General features: G+C 45.3%; 1 protein-coding gene across 4 annotated transcripts in view; it reads right to left on the bottom strand.

The window, feature by feature from the left end:
* The window catches only part of ASAP1 (ArfGAP with SH3 domain, ankyrin repeat and PH domain 1), a gene marked incomplete at both ends in the record, with an annotated part of 251,064 nt that overhangs the window by 205,312 nt on the left and 29,429 nt on the right, over nt 1-16,323 (bottom strand). The window lies entirely within an intron of this gene.

Below are 16,323 nucleotides of genomic sequence, written 5' to 3'. Positions count from 1 at the left end.
AGATGAATGGGACATGCTTCAAATAGATTACAGGACTATCGATCATTAAACATCTATTATCAACTGGCAACTGGGCTGAGCTCCTTTTCCTTCTGTACGTGCCTCTGATTCCTTACTCGTAATTAATGCACCATGTTGCTTTCTCAGAAATAAGTCTCCACATGTAACAACAACAAAAAAAGAGAGCCCCTGTAATAAATTTTAAATCCTGAAAGCTAACTAAGCATGCTAATTATCTCCAAATAATCACATCCTAACGTCTCCATGAAAGTTAAAAGAAAAAAACCAATACTATTGCAGTTAATAAAAATTAACTGCTAGAATGAAAATACCCTGCATACTGGAATGTTTGCATACTCAAGTTTTTATGAAATCCCAACCCCCAAGGAGATGGTACTAGGAAGAGGGTCTTGGGAGGTGCTTGGATCAGGAGCGTGGAGCTCCCATGAATGGGATCACTGCCCTGGAGACATTCCCTTCTGCCACGTGAGGACACAAGAAAAGAAGCCAGCAGTCCTCCACCCAGAAGAAAGCCCTCCCCAGAACCCAGCCACTGCCAGCACCCTGATCTTAGGCTTCCAGCCTCCAGAACTAGAAGAAATAGATCTCGGTTGTGTTCGCAGCCCGAACTAAGACAGAACGCTCCTACCAGGAATTAACAGTTGGGCATGAGAGGTGGTGGTGAGGAGCCTTCCTTGCATCCCATGAAAATTAAAATATTAAAGGCCGGCAGCACCTAATCCACAGCTCCTCAAAGAGCTTCTGTAACACCGGTTTCTTTTTTCTTTCTTTCTTTTTTTTTTTTTGCATTTGCATTTTTGCATTTGCTTTGGTTTTTCTAAGCTTTTTAACTTTCCTCTATCTCCAACCTGAAATGTCTGCCTTTCACCAAAACATTCTCTCTTCTGAGCTTGAATAGAAATTGGCAGGCAGCCAGTCTTACTAAGCACCGCTCCTCCAACCCCTGCCTTGATCCTATAATCAGATGTCCTGTGGGGATGACTTGAGGTTTGCAGTCACCATGTATAGTGAGCATTTGCTGTGACCCCAACAAAGAGCATGAGGGTCTAACCACCACCACTTAACTCCCTTTCACCTCAAATGTCCTTTCAAGACCTTTTATGCCCATTTTACAGATGAAAAAACTGCCTCAGAGGAGTGAATGCAGCTTGTCCTAGATCACACACAGAGGCACTGAGGATCAGATGATCTAGGGAGCTGATGACACCTCACATCCTCACATGATGACAGCCCCATGCTAAGGTACAATAAAAACAGTACAATCGAGAAGAAAGCACAGTCACAAGTGACGCCGGAAGCAGGCAACCCAGGGCACAGAGGCCTTAAGTCATTTGTCCAAAATAGTACTGTTAGCAAGTGGCAGTGGCAGGCCTTGTACAGTACCTACGTAATGTTGATTGTGGGTTTAAATGAGTGAATTCAGTTAACTTAGATGGCATCTGACTTACAGCAGGCCTTTAATAAAAATTAACTGCTAGAATGAAAACACCCTGCATGCTGGAAGTGTTCAACAAGAGCAGCCAGCAGCAGCAACAGCAGGTGAGTCAGGCAAAGGCAGAGCTACTCCCCAGTAGCTTGAGTGCCCGCGACCCCAGCACACATTCTGCAGTATCTCAGGGCTCTAGCTGGTCATGTACATCTGTGCGCAATTTTTTTCGTTTCTGCTACGAAAAGTGAGCAATGGGGCATGTGGTAGAAACTGGGCGTGCTGGGTAGCAGCGGCCCTAGCTCCATCCCCTTCTGACTGCATGGCATCTCTGAGCCTGGGCGTCCTCAGCTGAAAGCAGGACAGTCTGCTCTTCCTGCCATGCCAGAAGTCCTAGGAGACAGCAAAAAATTCTGACGTGCTGCTGCTCTGGCCAGCCTGTCCCAACAGGTCCCAGCCTTGTCTGCTGTTGCTCCCAGCTAGCGGTTGCTGGAATTTCTGTTGAGGGCTTGTCCAGAATTAGAGCTGCTGGTCTCACAATCAAAGTCACAGGATGGGGGTAGGACAAAATACAAACCCTCACGTTCTAGTAAGCTCCCTGCTTCCCCACCTTGGAGGGCCAACAGTGAGTAGGGCAGCTGAGGAGAGAGAAATGAATCCTGAAGTCCGAGGAATTCTAGGTAAACTTGGCAAATATAGAGCAACCGGCCATCGGGGCAAACTTTAAAAGGAAAACTAGGATCTCTGCAGGGAACAAGCCACAGTCAGCTGACCAGCCCAGCTGCTGTGGCGCTTGAACACGCCACATCTCCTTCGTGGAGAACAGAAGTTGTAAGAATCAACCAATTTACAAGCCAAGAATAGGAAGCGGGGAGAGGAAGGGGCAGAGGAGTCGGTGGGACAATCACAAGGTCCAAAGTAGGGCAAATGCTTCCACATGAAGGCAGTTTTGAGAACTTTCTAAACTGTTTTTCCCCCCTGACAAAATCATCTTGGAGCTCAAACACAAAACAGAAAGCAACTACTTATAAACATAAAACACAATGTGCTGATCAGTAACTGTTTAAATCAATAAAAGCACTAATTTAAAGAGATCTGTATGGTTCTGTGCCCTGCGGTAGGGAGTTGCTGCAAACTCAGGGTTGATGAGAACTCTCAATGATCTGGAAAATGAGGTGGCTGACCTCCACGGTCTCTGAGGCTCTTGCTGACTCTAAAATGCCAAGATGAAATCTGCTAAGTCCTGAGATTCCTCCCGTCTCCTGCCTTTTTGGCTCTACAGATAACACTTCTCCCAGACTCCCCTTACCTTACCCTCAGCTGCTCCATACACAGGACAGGTTCCCCTTGGCCTGATTTTTCAAGGCCCCGCTCGCTGTGTGTGTGATTTTTGTTCATTCAAATGGGGTTTGTTCTAATGGCTCCCTGGCATGAGCGACAAACAAATGAAGGAGATAAAGTGCTGTACTCCAAACAGTAAAGAGATAGACCTGGAACTAACATATCAATATAGAAAAGATTGACCTGACTAGAGAAGGGGATGACCCAAGACAATTTTCAGTTTTCTAGCATCCCAGTTGTCAAGAAAGAATGGATGTCTGCAAGGCAAAGGAGAACTTTCCAGGGAATGAAAAGCAACCCAGTCCTCCCTCAGAGGTAGAAGACAGACTAACACTGCAAAGGGTCCTATAAGAGAGTCAAGCAGTGAAACAAGTTAGGTGCTCAGGCTGCTTCACAAATGAATACAAATGCACTCACTCCAGATAATGAGTCACGCTGGGTGCAGGGCAAATCCCTCCACCTGCCTTCCAGTAAACCTTTCTAGGGGAAAGAGAATAAGCAGAAACAAAGTATCTGATTAATAAATATTGGTATTATATATATTTTTAAACTACAAATTTTAAAATTTCATTTTAACCACTTTCTCTTAATAAACTAGGATGCCTAAGGCAGTGAAATCCAACAAATCCGGCTTGAAACTTAGCTCTACTATATGCCAGTTGTGCAAGCTGATCTTTTATTATCTATTTTATCCCTATAAAAGGGAGAAACTCCTGGAAAGCTGTCTTAAGGTTTAGAAGTACTGACATACCTAAGACTTAGCACAATTCTAGGTTCCAAAGACAAGCTGACTAAGCTGTGGCTATTATGATGTTATGGTGGCTCCAGAATGCTCCTTAAAAGACTACTCATTCATTGCAATGGATGCTGAAACATTTCTGGAAGATTTCATCACACTACGTTTTGCTTTTTGGATGGGGAAGTGTATTTTGGACCTTTTTTTTCCTGTTTATTGGATTTTTCTAAGCCAACCTTTAGCGTGAGTTAGTAATGCCACATGGTTGTAGAGGGGTGTACTAGATCACACTATGTCACTGACGTGCCATGACGTGTCACATAAAGCAGGAAGCAAACCCGACACAACTCTCAACTGACAATTTCAGAATGAAGCCCACCTACCACACTCAGCATGCCTTGGTGGGTGCACCAGGAAGGTCACCCTACGGCCCCAAGTGGCTGTGTGATTCCAGGGTCGCAACGTCAAGCTCCAGGTCATTACCCATGCTCATCTCCAGCACGCCCTTCAGTACCAGCTCTCAGAAAGATGAGTTAATGTGGCTTAAGGCACCTATTCCTGCTTTGCTTCTCCTTCTCTCAGGATGTTCCCAAGGTGGCCCACCTGACTTCCAGGAGGATCCCCCTCTCTAAAACAACTTCCCTCCTGACTTTTCAGACAAGTTAGTTAAGAAACCACCCAACTAAGCTAATTCACAACCACGTGTAAATGATGTAGCAGAACTGGATCTGCCAAAGATAGCTCCTAACTCCCCGAGGAGTCTCTCAGCTGGAGCAATGTCCCGTGGAGTTCCGAAAGGGGTGGGGTGGAACTGTCTTGCAAGCAGAGAAAAGGAAGAGGAGCGAGGTGACTTCCTGGCTAGGAGTCTTCCACACAGTCCTCAGAGTGAAGGCTTTGTCTTTATTCCTGAACCCCCCAAGGCCCTGCCTTACACACTCACGGCCCTGAGAAGCGGGAATGTTGGCAGGGAGGCTGGAGGGGGCAGACAAAGACGTCACCACTGAGGGGCTGAAGGGCTGGTAAGGCAGGGCTGCCTGCTTCCCTGCGACACTGAGATGACACTAGCACTCAGTTCTCCACTCTGCTAAGCAGACAATTTGCCAACACCCACACTCATTCCTTTTCATCTTCACTACTCATAACCTTTAGCACGCCAACACATCAACAAGGGCAACAGCATACCCAAAGTACAATTTTTTCCTTGGCAGAAATGTTTAACTCAGAGTCCCTACGTGGAGAAAAGCACTTTCACCGCATATGCCCAGGGCGGTGGGTGTCACGTGGACAGGCCACCTTTCTGGGAATCTAGCAATGATAGATGTAGTCAAATAAGCACTGCTGGTGATTCACCGCTTTCAACAACAGTCCTCTGGGGCAACTGCTAAGTCAACTGTTTAAAACACACAAACTCCTCCTAAGTTGGGGGCAACTTAAGGAGTAAAATATTAATACGCTGACATGCCATTTAAAATGCTACTGGAGAGTTTTTACCAATATGGGGAAACGTTTATATTGTTAAATGAATGCTCAATATGTTAAATGAATACAAGCAGGATATAGGGTATATCTGGAAGAAAAAAAATGTGTTAACTGTGATTATTTCTCGTTGGTGGAATTATGGGTAACTTTTAAATTTCTTCTTTGATACTTTTGCTAGTTTCCACAAAGGGAATACATTTCTTTTATTCTTCGAGATAAAAAAGTTAATAGGACCAAAAGTACGTTAAGAATCAATGATTGTAGGGCCTCCCCAGGGCGCAGCGGTTAAGCGCTGGGTTGCGAAGCTGCCCGCAGCCTCCGCAGTGCTGGTTGGATCCCCGGCTGCTCCCCAGCCACTGTGGGAGGGTCCCACATGGCGCACAGACCTCTCCTGCCGCCCACTGCTCCCCTCAGCAGTGTACTTCGGTCCTTCTGCCTGCTCTGCTCCCCGCTCTGGCTCTGGTGAATTCTCTCCCCCTCCCACGCTTCTGACTGTACCCAGTGCTTGTATAAATAAATAAATCTTAAAAAAAAAAAAAAAGAAAAACAATCGATTGTAGCCCATGTTAAGGGACACCAGAGAGATGCAATTGACACCAGTCAGGCTACAGAAACACTACAGGTCAAAAAACTCATTTCTTCAACTAATAAATTACAAGGACAAAAAGGGGAGGGATATCCATAAAGAAAATTTAAATATGCGTCAGTCAATTTTAACATTCGGATCCTGATTTGAACAAATCATTAAAAAGATAAAAGATAGCTGAGAAAATGTGAACCTTTAAAAAAAATGAGAAAATACTCATTTTTAAAAAATAATTATATGATGGTTCAGTTTTTCCCCCCAGCCCTTATCTTTTAGAGATAAATCCTAAAACATTTTATTTATAGGTAAAATTAAACAATATCTGGGACTGCTTTAAAAAAAATCAGGGTTGCAGGCCTCCTCGGTGGCGCAGTGGTTGAGTGCTGGGTTGAGAAGCTGCCCGAAGCCTCTGCAGCACCGTTAGATCCCCGGGCCACCGGTGAGGGTCCCACATGGTGCGCAGACCTCTCCTGCTGTGCCCGCTGCTCCCCTCAGCAGTGTGTTTCATCAGTCTGCCTGTTCTGTTCCCCGCTCTGGCTCTGGTGAATTCTCTCACCCTCCCGCGCTTCTGACTGTACCCAGTGCTTGTATAAATAAATTAATTAAAAAAAAGGTATTTAAAAAATCAGGGTTGCAAGTATAAGGGAAAGCAAACTGGCTAAAAGCAGGTCTCTGCTGGAGCTGGTGGCAGGGACGTGGACATTCTTCCTGTGTCTCTACTTGGGTCTTTGTGTAAAAGTTAAGACAAACCAACACTGTGAAACAGAAACACGGCCAAAGAGAAAGCTACCTGAAGGACTAACTACAAAGGGGGGGGTGATGGGGGAGGGGGTGTTGGTATCTCATCAAGCGAAGTCACAAAAATACCCAAAAATAAAACCCATGTTTTTTTCCATCCCAAAGATATTCTTTAACATCTTGACAAACATCTGCGTCCTTCAGATGATGAGCTGTTGGGGGCAGGGACAGGTGAGACTGGTAAGTAATCTCAAGCCTCAGCAGATATTTTCTCTGTCTTATGACCTTTGACAAGTCATTTTAACTTTTTGAGCCTCAGTTTCCTCATCTGCCAAATGAGGAAATGGCAGCATAATTGCTCGGCAAAGTGTGTGGGTGCAAGGAGACTATATATGAAAACACTCTGTGCACTGCTCGAACTGAGTGCCAAAAAAAACAGTAAACCCCAGGCACAACTGCTCATAAAATCATGATTCACCACTTACCATTCATGATGAAAAATCAGAGGTCAGCTCATTTTGAAAATACCAATTCTCTCATTAATCCCTTTGATATCACATCATGAGCTGGTTGTTCATGTTGGGTAAGGTAAATTATCTAAATTTACAAGCCTCCCACACTCAACCTGAACAAATCAGGAAGGAAAAATGCTTTCCTTTTCCACTGGCACACTTCTGCTTTGTTTGTGTGTTTGTGTTTGCTTCCAGTAAGAAAGTAAACACTAACCCCTACCCTTCCGTTCCCGTGCACTCAGCAGCAACACCACTCAGCAGCTACACCACTCGCAGCAAACCCTGGTTTGAGTTCTGGCTTCTTCCTGTACTTGTTGGGTGACAGGAGGGTTAGTTCATTAGCCCAATTATGACAAACTATCCCCAAAACTAAGGGGAAAAATGCCACTTCAGTTAGTATCTTAATACTGTCAGAAGTTCTGAATTCGATTCTAACCTAAATATCTCATGCTTTAGCTGAACCTATCTCCTGATCTGTTTCACTAGTCCATCCACCGTATGAGGCATTTTCATCTTGAGGATGAGTCTGGGGTAGGAAGAGCGTGGGCTGGGTGGATTCCTCTCTAAGCCCAGCTTGCCATGGGTAAAACGGGGAAATAGCACCCGCCCCACAGAGCTGCTGCAAGGATTAAATTAAGTGAGATGATGCATGTAGGGCATCCAGCACTGTGCCCAGCAGAGAGTAGGTGCTTAATTGTAGCGTTCACAGATTCCAAATTTTGTTCAGACTCATACAAGCCTTGGGACGGTGACAGCGTATTTGCCTTGGCACCATTTTATTTATTGGGAGGCAGGGCACGCACTAGCCTCGCTATGAAAAATATTACTATTATTAAAGCAGCAGCAGCTGCTGGGCCAGCAGTGAATGCTTATTTTGATTTGCACTTTGTGGAAATAAGGAATATCTAATATTATGTAAGTGCTATGAATGTGAATAAACATTACAAGGAAAAGGAAATGGGCTTCATTTAAAAAAATGATTAATGAAACATAAAGGACTCCACACTTCACGATGATGAAGCTGCTCGAATTTTATTTGTGCACAACTGATCAATGAAGAAGCCAGTGAATGGAAGGAAAGACTGTTAAACAGTTTCTGACAGATATTAACCCTGGGAAAAGGCCGGTAAAACTTCCCAAACAGAGCCCATCCTGGGTGTCCAAGGGGGATTATTTTCGAGCACCATGTCACCACTTGGGATTTACATAGCAACGTGGTGTTTCCTCTGCCCTGACCACAGCAAGAAAGCTACCGCTGGGCAGTACAGACATCTGACTACAGCCCTTCCACGCGTCCCAGTGAATACAGAGCAGAAGGGGCCAAGGGGAAGGAGACCTGCAGAGAGAGGAGCAGAGAGACTAACCTCTCCCTAGGGCAGCTGGGAGCCAGGCATGTACTGCCTTCCCGTCCCTACCTGTTCTCTCCCAATAACCCTGTGCAATCCTGTTCTCTCCAGTGAGCTCTCACTTCAATGAAGATTCAGGATGATGGAGCCAGAAGACCCGGATCCTGCTCTGAGGCCTACCATCACAACCTGTCCATGCTGAAAGGAAAGGTTTAGCCCTACCCTCAGGTAACCTCGCCACACCAGCCAAAGCTGACCAGACCACTTCTTAGTGGTCTCCTGACCCAAGGCAGGCAATCCTATTCTCCCTCCCAGAGGTTCAGATCAAACATAGAGACTTGGCTGCTGCGGGCACTGGAGTGAGGAGCATGTAGAGTTGGGGCTACCATCCTCTTCCACTGGCCCAAAGAAAATATCATTCTGCCCCTCGGCTTCCATTAAATACCACCATGATCCTTCCTGTAAGTCCACACAGTGCCTGAACTAGTATTTTGTTTTACTGGGAGGAGAGGGAGTCTGTTACTTCAAATAAAGACCCTAGCACTCTTGGGTTTTCCGAGCCTCAACTTCGCCATTCATCAAAAGGAGGAGCTGGATTAGATGGCCCCTCAGGCCTTTTCCAGCTCTGTCAGGTTTATCTGGTAATAATACAGTCATGGTGCCAGGTGTGAGGCTAGGCACTGGAGACAGGGCCACCCCTGCGCTGGCCCCTGGGCACAAAGCTACAGAAAGACAAGGTATCCAGGCCGTATTAACAATAAGAGGAAGAGCTTGGTTTTTTCTCCCATCCAAAGCATACCTGGCAGGGAGAGGAATGGGCTAGCTTGACTCAGACCATTGTGCTTTCTATAAGAGCTGGTACCGAAATGCAATCAGACTGTGGGCCTTACCTCCCTGACGCATGAGGTTCTGATTTTGCTTCTCTAGCTCTGAGTGGCTAAATTGGGTGCTGTCTTATCAAAGGGACATATATTTTAGTTCTTTGGGGGAAATTATACCATAGCCTTGGCATCAAAATTCAGTTTTTATGTAAGTGACCACAACAGCACCAAGACACAGAGCTGCTCAGACTGCGCTCTGGGCCAGAAAAGCCCACCACAAATGCTTCTGTTAAGACCAAGCAGGGTCAAGTGCCTCCAGATCCTACCTAAGCCCTGCTCCACAAATAATCCTAACTCATTTTGTGGACACCAAAAAGAAAAGAAGTGAGCAGGTACTCAGAAATGCAAATGCAAGGTTAGATCCGTTCCTCTTTAAGGCTCTTGCCTCCAAACCAAAATAGAATTCCTTGTGGTCTCAATGCTCCAGGCTGTAATCAGCAGAGCACACCACCAGCTGCCACTGTGTCCAGCCAGGGCCACAGCAGAAATGCTCTCCCTGCACCTCCCCACAAATGACCAAAACCAAATACCTGCATTTATTATGTAACAGAGAAGGCAGGGCATTACCCTGAAGCCCTGGAAAAATCAAAAGGGACAGCAATGCCCCAGCTTTGATGCACCACTGGAGGGGACACAGTGGCGGCAGGATGGGCTGGGAAAAAATAGAATCAGCAGCAGCAACCCAAGGAAGCACAGGCAGGGGGCTGCATGAGCAGAGCCCATCTGGCTGCCCTGGTTCAGAGGGACAGCACTGTTCCCCTTACCCCTGGGTAGCCCCCACCCAGGACTGAGTAGACAGTAAGAGTGAGCTGGCAGCCTGTTTCAGATCAAATTGACCTTGCCCAAGACCCCCAATGGGCAAAGTGTTCAGTGCTCCCCTAGTCCCTCTTCTAGGCCCATCTGTGTTTCCAATATCCAGGTCCTTGAAGGAATACAGCTTCTGACCTCATCAGCCACTCTTCTGAAATGAGTCTACCAAGTCTCATCCTATCAGTCACAAGTAACAAACAGTGACAGCGATGAGATAAGAACATGCCAGGCACGATTCTAAGCACTCTGAGAGGAGGCACTAGCCCCATCAGGAAACGGAAGGTTCAGGAAGTTGCGCAACATACAGTGCAGAACTGGCCGCCTCTTCATCGAGGTATGCGTCTCACCTCCCCTCGTTCCCACAGGAGGAGGGCAGATAATTTGGTCAGAGCTTGACATTCACAGAGTCAAATTTTACCAGCAATGACATCACATCATCAGTGCCTCACACGCATCACTCTACTTCATACGCAAAATGCCTTTTATTTAGCAGATGAGGAAACTGAGGCTTGGAAGCCAAGTGAAGCCCAGCCCTCACTTACTCATGTTTAAATACATGTGGGAAAAGCTGCGTCCAAGACCTGGTTCGAGTCCCCAGATGACTAGATTATGTAAATGGAAACCGCCTCTAAGAGCTTGCTTGATGCACAGACATGAAGGCAAAGATCTTAGTAGTGTCTGAACGTCCAACACCACAAATGCTTCAGTGACTCTTACCCAACATCAGGGAGGGCTGCTGTGGCCTCACTCAGCACACTGTGTGAGCTGAGTACTCATACCAAGGGGCTGGTTAACTGGTCAGGTTCCTAAATTCAGGCTTACCCTCCACTCCCCTCCCATACATAACCATTGAGGGGTGTGGCACTGGAGAAGATCCCACCCCCAAAATTATTTACATTCAGCCCTAATTGAGAGTGAGTGCAAAGAGCCTGTGTTAGGAACTGGGAGACTTGACTCGAAATACCTGCATAATTTCCTTTCTGACTGTAGGCCACAGTCTCCACATTTGAAAGTGGCAGTGCTCAGCTGTGTGGGTCCCCATCACTCAGGAGCTTTTTCCCATATGGGCTACAAAACTCGATGGTTCTTCCAGCAAACCAATCACAGGAATGATATAACACTTTGCTTCCCAGTTTCAGGAGTCTAATTGGCAATCCAAGCATCTGATCAGCAGATGAGCAGAGCTACCCAGCTGAGCTGATGTATTTCCTCCCAAATCAAAGGTATTTGGCCTAAGAGTTATGCTGAACCACATCATCAGAGATGTCTACTAGTTTTCTGGAAATACTGCAAGTAGCTAACATAGACCCCCATTCACGACTGTCATCACAAGCACCAAATTTGATTTTGCTCCAAGGTTCCTTCAACTCTGAGCTCTACTGACTCCCAGCATCCAGCAAAAAGGCAGGGCTGTGGATGGCCAGGAAGCCGAGGCAGAGAGCCCTGCAGCAACCCAACGAGGAGAGGTGCTGCCTCAGTCAGGGCTACGGGCAGCTCCCCAGAAAGACAGGCCAGTCGCCATCTCCAACCAAGCGGGCCAGGGTGGAGCTGGAAGCCACAGGGCTAGTCTTGCTTCTGCTGAGCGCAAGGAGGACTCCTGGCCACAGCTGCTGACAACAACAGAGATTTCTAGAGAAGTCCAACAAGAGGACTCTGAAGAACAGAGAAAGGGAACCATCTTTCCCTTTCTCTTTACCTCTAGCTTTCTCACTGGCAGTAAAAATCAAGTAAGGATAAGAAAAAATAACCAGGTGACTTTTTTATGAGCCCCGCGAGACAAAAAACTATCAGGCAGGAAGCATATTCAACAGGAAACACAGAAGAAACAGAAGGAGTTTAAGATGGCAGAAGCTCTGCACTCAGAACCCACATCTATCCTTGCCATGCCATCCCAGACAGGTCATCTTCCCTCTCTAAGTTTTTGTTTATTTTTAGGCAAAAGAATGCTAAGGAAGCTACCAGACAGGGGTTTTATTAGATGGTAGATGTGGAAAATGTTTTTAACCCTAAAGATGGATACAAAGGTCAAATAACATTAGCATGGAAAACCCGCTAATAGATTTCAGTCTTGTCTTAGAAAGAGCATGAGTTCTGTTACATAAGTGAATCCTTCTCTCTCTGCTTCTGCAGGCAGAAGCTGACCTGTGCTGGTAATGTCCACAGAAAACTCATCCTAAGTACCTCCAGGTTGGGTCAGACGACTGGGTCACAGAGTCCAGAATTATCTGTGTGGCTGTGGCTTCAAAGGAAGGCTGGTTAACTTTATGATGTTTTATCTCCAAGGGGTCAGGTATAAACAAAGCACATTTTCTTACCTTCAGCCATGCAGGGACCAACCCTGATTTTATCTAAACCCTTTCGATGACTTGTTTGCCTTTAAGACTACAAGTCTGGCAGCTGCTCTATAAAGCAACTATACTAAACTATCAAGTTTACCAGCTTTCAAAATTAAGAGAAGTAACGCAATTGCATTCCACAAGGCTGGGAGCTGATGAGGATGATGAGACTTCAAACCCCGGCCACAGAGGCCCTATGTGTGAGAGCCATGAGCCGAAAATTAAAACGAAAGGCATTAATGAAAGATTAAAGACATCCAGTCACCAGTGTGGAAAGAAGATGCCCAAAAGAATATGGATAAAAATTAGAAGGAACGTGGAAAGGAAGAAGACACATACAGTGAAGTCTGACTGGCATGCACGGGGACCCCACAGAAATGGGACTGATTCCCAAGTCCACCACTTATTGCTCTAGTGACCTTGGACAAATACTTAGCTGCCTAAGATGGGGTCAATAATAACAGTTAGGTGAATGGAGCATTAAATAGCATGTTTAGGGCTTGTAATAGTAGGAGCACTAATAACAAGTGGCTGCTGTTACGTGAAAAAGACTCCCACAGTGAGTCTACATTCCACACCTTCCTCGGTCCAAGGTTCCTAAGCCTTCAAACCTGAACACATCATCTGAATTTGTTAAGACAAGCTAGTCTCTAATGATGCAGGCTTGTCAGCTCCCTTAAAACTTTTAGATCACCCACCACTTGAGGGCAAAGTTGACATCTTAGTATCCCCAGTTCTAAGCCCTCTGCTGGCACCAGACCATCTGTATATTGACTGGATGACTTGAGTGATGAACTTGAACTGCTAGTATGAATGTCCCATGTTATCTCCCTACCTGTCAACTGCTCCTTTCTTTTTTTTTTTTTTAAGATTTATTTATTTATTTATACAAGCACTGGGTACAGTCAGAAGCGCAGAAGGGTGAGAGAATTCACCAGAGCCAGAGGGGAGAGCAGAGCAGGCAGAGTGACGAAGTACAATGCTGAGGAGAGCAGCGGGCGACAGGAGAGGTCTGCGCGCCATGTGGGATCGAACTGGCGCTGCAGAGGCTGGGCAGCTTCGCAACCCAGCGCTCAACAGCTGCGCCACTGGGGAGGCCCATCAACTGCTCCTTTCTATAGTAAGAGTGACAACCCTATTTCTCTTTCTCAAAGGTTATCAGTTTCTCCATGATGATGCAGATAATAACCCCAACACCTCAGCAAGGCTGTACATAGTCACTGCTCCCCAAAATGTGAAGAGTAAATGTTGTTTCTGGATTATGGTCAAATAAATTCCCACTTTTAAATCTGAAAAAGCACACCTAAATCTTTGAAAGCATGGGTGGGGGGGGGGGAATAGCATATTTAAGTATTACAATCAAGAATTCCCTGGAATTCTTGAAGAACAATGAAGCCATTTAGGAACTTAGGTACCTCCGTTTCATGAAACCAAAATTAGAAGCTGCAATGAGAGTGAAGTCCCCTATGTTTTTTTCAAAGCTGCCGAAATAAGTCTTTGTAAATATTTACAATATCTATTTTACATCTTAACTGTTTAAGCTATTTCCTAAATCCATTTACTTACGAGTCATTTGTGCTTAGAGACAAATCACTTCATCTCTCTGGGTCTCAATTTCTTTTCTTTGTAAAATGGAGAAAGTAACTGACCTTCCTTCACAAAACTCCATGAGGGTCAACAGGGGTCAGGCATGTCATATGCATGTAACAGGCCTGGTCCAGAGCAACTGCTCAAGAAATGGACCAAACATGCCCCCTGCACTGTCACCAAAGACAAAGTGCTCGTTCAATGCCCAGGCACATCTTCACCCGTCATGCTGCACGCTCTCTTTCACCAAGCACTGACGTGACCCAACCTAACTGTGAAGTGGAGAGTCTCACCTCTCTCCCATAGCGGGCCTAAATGCCTGCTTGGCTCCCTCCTCGGGAAACTGTCTTCGAGTCACTTACTCATAACTTCCAAGTGGCCACGAGTAAAATGGCACATCTCTGTGCTTTGGTTGCTGAATAAGCAAAACACTGGCTTTTTGCTTGGAAAACACTCATTCACCAGGATGAAACCTTGGCACCCAATCCAGCCCTGCCTCCCAACGGCAGCCACTCCCTGTGTGCCAGCCAAACCACGACTCCAGTCATGTGAGACCCTAGACCCTGAAAGGTGAAGTCCAGAAATAAACTTTGCTTCTTTATACCACCTATTTCTGACCCAGTTCCTAGAGCGCTCATCGTGGACTTCAAAAAAACAAAAACCCAAAACCCCAATATTTACAAAGCACAACACACTCCTGGCCAAGGAGACAGAGCAAATGCAAGAATGTGGGTAAATCTGGGATTCCCAAGCTGGAGATCTAATACAGTTTTTAAGTTAAAATTTACGTATCCAAAATGAGGGATCCAGAGAATAAACACATTTGCAAATAAACAGGAAAGCATTTTATTACCAGAACCAGAAAAATATTTTTAAAAAAGATAAAAAGAGCTCCAAGCTGCCGAAGCTGATTCCTGTTCCTGAGTTTCCACACGACCAAAAAAGTACCCAAAACTTTTAATGCCTAAGAATAACCACAAGATAACACAAACAGCAACTGTAAAGCTTCCAAGTATCTCACTTGTGAAGTCTCTGCCAACATCATTTTGCGATTTGCTGAAAACTGTTTCCTATATTTTGAGGGTAATAACCTTAAAAGCCTTATTGTTTAAAAATTTGAATTGATTCACTTAAGATATTTATAATAATGTACCCCCCCCTTCCATACGTGTAGGCTGAGGAGGGGGAATAATATCCAACAATAACATCCAACTGATTATCTGTCAGGAAGAAGCTAACAGGAGTATTTCACATTTAAGCAAAAGGCAACCATTCCTGAGTCCAAACTCAAGAAATATGACTCAAGAGTTAAAATGTGCAGACGGAGGACAAAGACTTCTCGACCGGTACCGTACCCAACTTCAGAAAAAGAATTACGAGATCATTGTGGCATTCGAATAAAACACTCACTGTTGTAGTTCTGAGAACATGTGTGTTATCAATGTCCTCCAACACGTGAGCCTTTTCAACCGTCCAGCCTGGCTCCAATTCCTCCTCAAGTTCAAATGGGACCACACTTGGGTTATGATTGATTTATTTTTCTATCTAAGCTTGTAAAACACTGTTCCTCACACAAAAATCCTTTCTGTTGCATTGCTTTTAAATTTAGTTACTTCAAATTAAGATCAAGAGCAGCTGTTATCCTCTGGAGTTGCTGCAAAATATGCTCACATCGCCCTGACAGACACTATAACCAACTTACCATTATCATACCTTGCGTAAAAAGAACGGTCATATTATCTGAATGCACAGAAAGGGAAAGTTAAAGTAACTGACAGCTCTATTAGCAGGGCCTGAAGAACTTATCTAGAAGGAAAATGACCACTCAGTCTAATCAATGTCACATCCTTTAGAAGCATATACAATTAGTACAGAAAAAGGATGCAAAATGTTCCTGTCTCAGCATGTTCTAATTTATCACCATTAAGGGAAGGACAGATCCATCCTGGGGTTAGAGTCCTGGCAACACTCTCTAATCCCAGACACCAAGGGCTGGGATTGTGCAAAGGACTTACAGAGACCACCCCTCCTCCCCAACCCCAATCTGTTTACCTTTCCAAAAACCTAGTTTAGGTGGCACTACTCCAACCTTTTCAAACTTCAGTTCAATCACCCAACACTAACTTGAGAAAGAACTACAGACGTATCACCAAGTGGAATAAATTTTCAGATTAATTCACAGCACCAGACAGGGTAGGCAAAATGGGAGCCACAACAAACATCTCTCCCCTCCTTAGCACTTAGAACCCAGGGCTTTGGAATACCAGTTCAACATGTAACCGGGTCCGAAGAGTATTGAACCACAAGCCCAAACGTCTGAACATTAAGGAGAGCTGGCCCTGGTGAACTGAAATCAGAAGCTCCCCAAACCTCAAACAAACCAACCACACAATGATCCACCCAGGGAAATTGATCTTGCTTCCTAACTTCCCCCAGTGCGGTCGTTTTCAGTTGAAATAGATTTGGCTTGTTTCAAGGGGAGTGCTGCTTCATAGCCCTTAAAGATGGTGCAGAGTTCCAGGGC

The sequence above is a fragment of the Talpa europaea genome (genome assembly GCF_964194135.1).
Source record: "Talpa europaea genome assembly, chromosome: 3".
Classification (NCBI taxonomy): Eukaryota; Metazoa; Chordata; class Mammalia; order Eulipotyphla; family Talpidae; genus Talpa; species Talpa europaea.
The sequence above is the reverse complement of the archived record's forward strand: the minus strand, read 5'-3'. Positions and strand labels throughout refer to the sequence as shown.